Source organism: Tubulanus polymorphus, chromosome 4 (assembly GCF_964204645.1).
Source record: "Tubulanus polymorphus chromosome 4, tnTubPoly1.2, whole genome shotgun sequence".
Classification (NCBI taxonomy): domain Eukaryota; kingdom Metazoa; phylum Nemertea; class Palaeonemertea; order Tubulaniformes; family Tubulanidae; genus Tubulanus; species Tubulanus polymorphus.
The window spans coordinates 7559538-7565537 of NC_134028.1; the positions used below are offsets into that span (position 1 = coordinate 7559538).

A 6000-nucleotide genomic window follows, 5' to 3' on the forward strand; every position below is an offset into this window, starting at 1 on the left:
GGTATTGGGTTATTGACACATCTCGACGGTGCGCTTTGTTGATATGTTGGGTGCGATGTTTCGGTAGGACCATGGATCAACAACGGTCTAGAGTCCAGACAGACAGGTGATGGCGACACGTGTCCTAACCATTAAAAAAAACATGTAATCTTTGCTTGGCAGATATTTTTGAATTCCGTGTACCTGTTTTCGATATAAGCGATCGACAACACTGAGACAAAAAATACGCATTTTCGCCACCATTCTCACATGGGAAAAACAAAACAGATGTCTCCCAGGCACTGCGTCTCATTTTGGGGTGATATAACCAGACGAGAAAGCGATCGAAGGGTAAACGTCCAACCCGTCACAAAAATGACAGATATACGATCGTGAAAATATCTCGCGGCATTTGAATGGAATTGGTTTTGCGGATTCTGCACGTTTTAATTAAGCTGATATCATCACGCAATATCATCCTGGAAATCCGTATTTGCTCGGCTACGGCTGATGCTGGTGTATCGCTCTATTTTGCCGTACGCGTACGCTCACCGCGAAACGTCGTCCTTTTCTGAGACGCTAAAACGTACGGTAGTCAGCCGGGAGAATGTTTTTTTTCCAAATTGTCTGGATAGAAAAATCGATGGTCGACCGGAATTTATTTCTCGTTCCGGCATCGGAAATCATCTATAGTTGAACCTTAGACATATTTTCACTGCATATAGCTTACGTAACTTACTGGAGCTTTCTTCTAGTTCTCTAACCAACTGGGGTTTCCTCTCTGATGACATTATTCTCCATCGTGTTCCAGTAAGTTATCTATATCACCCAGTTAAAATAAGTCTATATGGTTCAGATGAACCCGAATAAATGAACCAGGAAGTCACCTGTCGAAAACAGAAATCGTTAACCTTCACGTTCATCCAGAATTGGATGAATAATAACTTTAAAAAGCCAATTCAAAAGGGATGTGACGCTCGCGTTCAGTTTAAATTGGCCTCTGATGATATTCCGATTTGATATTCGAAATCTTCGATTTAACTGTCGAATCCTTGCTCTAGATATACAGCAGCTTAGAATTATACAGAGTACGCAGACAGTTTCAATACATCGCCTCGTCCTCTTTACTTTTTTGCTTCAAAACAATCGCAAACAGGTAAGAGCTTCCTCGGCAAATTCAACCTACCGGAATTAAGACAATTCGTGCGTGTGCTTTCGCACAATGTATTATTTGTGTATACGCGGTCTTTTTTTCCGCGAACTGCGGTAGTCGCTGCATTATCGGCATCGTCGGGGGATTCTATCTCGAACACACGCGTGTATAAGATATTATTCGGTGTCTCTAATTCGAACGCCCGACGGATTCGGGAATGTTCGCTTTCCGGAAGACTCGCGGGGAACGGTGAGAAATTCTTAGCGCAAACTCGAGGGATTCTCGAAAAGCTTAAAACAGAACACAAATGAATCGCGCGCGATTGCGCGTATTGACAAGAGAATAAATTCATCATACATATATTCATCGAAAGGCATAATGCGACGTTGAGCAATCTATCAGATGAAATACCCTAAAGGGTTTTTTGAAAGAGATTTCATTTTCATTTTGGAATTTCTCGTTTGTATGACAAATTGTTATGCTTCATTTTGTTTCATCAAGCTGTTTGTGTTTTCCTTAATTCTAAACGCTGACATTACGGTCGAAATGACGTGTTTCCGCCAAGTTGTCGATGTTTTTGATGTATCTACGAATCACCCCTTATGTGAAAACACCTAAACTGCCTGGCGCGATTATTATCATCGGACATTGGTCGGGAAGTGAACCTCTTTTTCTGAGCGAGTCATTATCTTCAATATTATAAGTGACTCTTTTTCGAACGAGCAGGCCCGCCAGCGAATCATGTCAATATGGTTCATGATTAGCCAGTAACCGATGAAATGGCATAACGGTTATGACAAAATTGGCGCCAGTTACCTAGGTAACGGACGTTCGAGCAGAAATGTTGTTGCCTCTGGCAAGCAACGAAAGACAGGTTAGGCAGGTACAGACAGTCGGCAAAACCTGCTCATACAAAAGTTACACATCTATGGCTACCCCTTTCTGTAGTTCCATATTTATGAGTGAATTTATGTCCGATGAGCTTGATGAGGATCTCAGAAAAACGCGATGAGTCTATGATCGAGTTTCAACTAATGATCGCTTTTCCGGGGTTTAAATTAAAGCTAGAAAAGTGAACATCACTTTAATTAAAGGCAATGATTAGTATTTTTCAAATGTCAAATCACATTATTCACATTCAAGACATCAGATAAGATTGGGCGATGCTCATATTGGTACTGCATGTGACGGTATGTCCGATTCAATGAAGACTGGTTTTCGCCATTTTGGAATAAAGCCTCGTTCCAGTGCACAATCTACAGCGTGATCATAGTTCTTCTTTTTAATCTTAAAAGAAGCGATCGTCCCTCTTTTTGATCATAGAGATTTGACCTTATATGATTTGGTGTCCCTTACAAACCCGCCATGCCTGCCGGAAACGAAACAACGGGTTTGATTTTGTTGAAGTACATATATAGTTGGGTTATCGGTGGTCGAATTTACCGAACTTTTAGTTTGGTCGTCAGTGTTGCAAACTTGCCGTACAGATACCGTTAGAGAATATCATTATCTAGAAATTTCGCGGATCTTGTAAATTTCGCATCGAGTTTACCGTCAATATGGCGTCGGTCACGTGAAAAGAAGTTCATGGCTGCGCGAGCTTTGTAATATGCCCTCCGCGGTGTCATTCACAGTGCAAGATTCCATAAGTTACTTCCATATTACCCATCGGAGATGAGGGTAATATAGCTTTTTATCGTCGAGAATGTCCTCAGCGTGTCCAACGAGGCGTGGTTGATGATATTTCAGGAATGTCTAGTCAATCTCGATGCTACATTGTACATCAAAGCGGCCTCAATCGCCTCAGATGAGAGCTTTGTGTGGGGAGCTTTACGTTTTTCAGTTATTGCCTTCGTTGCTCGCGTGTTTACACGCGCTGAAACATTTGTCCACAACCGACTGGTCATCGGCGTATCTAATTGTGAACAACCGTAACGAATGACGGACCAATAAAAGTAGTAATCTTATGAAGAAAATACCCGGACGCGGTCATTTCAAGACGTCATTTTTTTATGAACAGACATTCCGCACTAGAATTTTTGGATCATGAAATAATCTTCAGAGATATATAAATCGAAATACAGCTCCAATGAAGCACTTAACGTTTTCTGCACTGGACTACAATAAGCCTTTTTACAGTTTCCAGGCGCCATTTTTGGGTACCCGCCGGGTCCGCATTGTTGAATTTTTTGTCCCTATTTTTCTCCGGTTTAATTTTTTCATTTCGTTCATATCTCTGGATTTGATTAAGATAGAAACAAAGTAAAAATATCGATGAACTCGGCTGATAATTATCTTTTCTATGATATCACTCATTTATTAAGTTAATGCAACAATGTGCCAATTACTAGGATCCGAACCTTATCTGAGGATGACTCAACTTATATCGTAGTTAGAATGTAAGTCATGGGCTCGAACGTAATTCATGGAAATCAAGTTGATAAAAAGGCATTTACGAAGCATCAGAAAACCCTTACCAAATCTGCAACGCAGTACTGCGAAATATTGAACAACGTAATGGTTTACTTTTTCAGAGAAATCTAGCTTCCGATTGAAATGCTGTTATCTATTATTCTCTTGTTTGACCATGTCGGCAGCCGCTACGTTTTCAAAACGTTCCCTAGCGCGACGCGTACGTGAATATTATGTTTCTACGATCATCATGAACAAATCGTTACTGGCAGACTTTCCAAACTTGGCAGATTGCACACAGCTTAATTGAATACGTGGTGAGATGGAAGTTCGGTTCATATGCATTACACGAAGTTCCGTTCGCTTGGTTATCTGGTACATCTAACGTATGGTATATACATGTGTAATGCAATAGATGTTCAGATTTTGCTATCGTTTAATGGCCAACACGTACATTTTACCGATTTACTAACACCAGAGATTGTATCGACAGATCAATTCCAATCTGTTATCTATAATGGATTATTTATATCTCGATCATCTTACATATGTATATATATCTATAAGGAACATTGGCCTATCTCAGCATCTTCCGCAGCGGTTTGACGGTACATCCCCGGCCGGTTTATAAGTAAATCGTAGCCACCGCATCGGTTATAGATATCGATTTGTGGAGGATGGTATAGATAACAAAAAAAGCAGTTCTGTTCATCTATAGATCACTTAACACCACGCGGGAAAGATTGGAACCCTTTTTGACTTACAAATGAATTTCATAAATCTCCTTATCATCAATAATGATTCTAGGTTTATACGATTTTCACGCCAGCCTTGTACACTCTCTTACACACCACGCTTACACAGAAACTGGCAACGTAGCACATCAAAGGAGATATGATTAAATGATACGATTAAACTTCCGATCTACATTTCATCGTAATCCTTATCAAAATGATCGTATTGATGGTGTAAAAAAAAAATATTTTTAATATATCATAAATTCGTTTTTTTGTCCATGGAGGATTATAATACGAGCGGAAATGAAAACACATTCAAATATTTCTATCGGTTTCGAAGATGAATAGATTGAGAACATTTTCAATTCGTTATTTCTCCGCACGATTCGTCGATGAAAATAATGCGACTGATAAAATGAACACATTTGCCGCACGCATGAGAAATTGGTACTTCATATTCGCAAAAATCGATTCAAAATGCACTAATGAACATGCAAGGATCGTATTGGCACAGCTGAATACTGGCCGATTCAAAAAGAAAAATGAGCATCTGTTATTACAATCGGCGGTCAAAATAAATAAGTGTAGTGTGACATAATTGAAACTACGCGCACATTTCAATACTTCACGCCATGTAATTAATAAAAAGTCCAGAAGGACTGGTAGACTGATATGAATCTCAGTATAGTCAACAAGTATAAACCCACAGTTAATATAAAAGCGTTTATTGTATTGACAGTTTCGGAATTTATCTATAAAACTGTGGGATTTTACTTGTCAAACCCGGGATAGATTCGGACGCCTTTGAAAAAAAGCCTCCACGTTTTTTTTCCGCTTTCTCATTCGGGCTTCAATTAATTTTTGGCGGGGGGGGGGGGGGCAGGGGAACCCGAAAAGGCAGTTCCATGGGATATGACATTGTCACAAAGGGCAATGTTCCAAAATTCCTGTGGGGCCTGTCTCACAGCCTTGCATTTTCGAGGTTATGCTGGAGGGGTAAAGAATATCGAAAAAAAATAACTAACATATTGCAGTCAGTCAGTCATGCTAGCAGTCGATGTGAAAAAACATAGGTGGTTTAGAATTGGCTGGCATTTTCATTCTAAAGCTAGTTGATCATAAATTTAGTACATACCTGTAGCAGTTCGCACATCAATGGGGAGGGAGTTTGTAATGGTTAGGATACATAGTAAGCCAATAAGAATTTATGTCACTATCAGTGTTTTCGTTCGGGTCCGGTGAAATCGACGAGCCGCAATAAACATATAAGTTCATCTATATTGCTCTCTATCGATCGATATGTATGTCTGTGTAATGAGCGACATCCGGGGTGTCGTGTATCCGAACGTCCGGTCTACTGGATTTCCCTCATTCAACGTGTGGTGTCTGGGTTCGAGAGATCATTTAACGAATTGATCTTTGAAACAAGCACGGCTGCTCGGAGAGAGTATGCCCTCAAAGCTTACGCTTCTTGGTCACGATGGAAATAATCTGTAACCGCGTTATCCAAACTAACTTAAACGTATTGAAGCATAGAAATACCCGAGCATTCGAAAACCTTCAGATCATCACTGTATACTCATATACTATGCTTTCGGAATTCAAAATTATTCTATTTCGACATTTTCCCATTCATTTCTGAGACGGTTTGATTTCCATTTTTTTTTTCATTGAAATAACGAAAGAATTCGACTTGTCATATACGACCCAGTCGTCGAA

The 6000-nt window shown here is 39.9% G+C and overlaps 1 protein-coding gene across 1 annotated transcript in view; it reads right to left on the reverse strand.

Annotated features, from left to right (window-relative positions):
• Positions 1-5433, reverse strand: part of LOC141903736 (allatostatin-A receptor-like) — a 149060-nt gene extending 143627 nt beyond the window's left edge. Inside the window, exon 1 of the mRNA XM_074791998.1 lies at positions 5417-5433. The gene's annotated coding sequence lies outside the window, so the exon portion shown is untranslated. The remainder of the gene's footprint in view (positions 1-5416) is intronic.
• Positions 5434-6000: the final 567 nt, after the last annotated feature.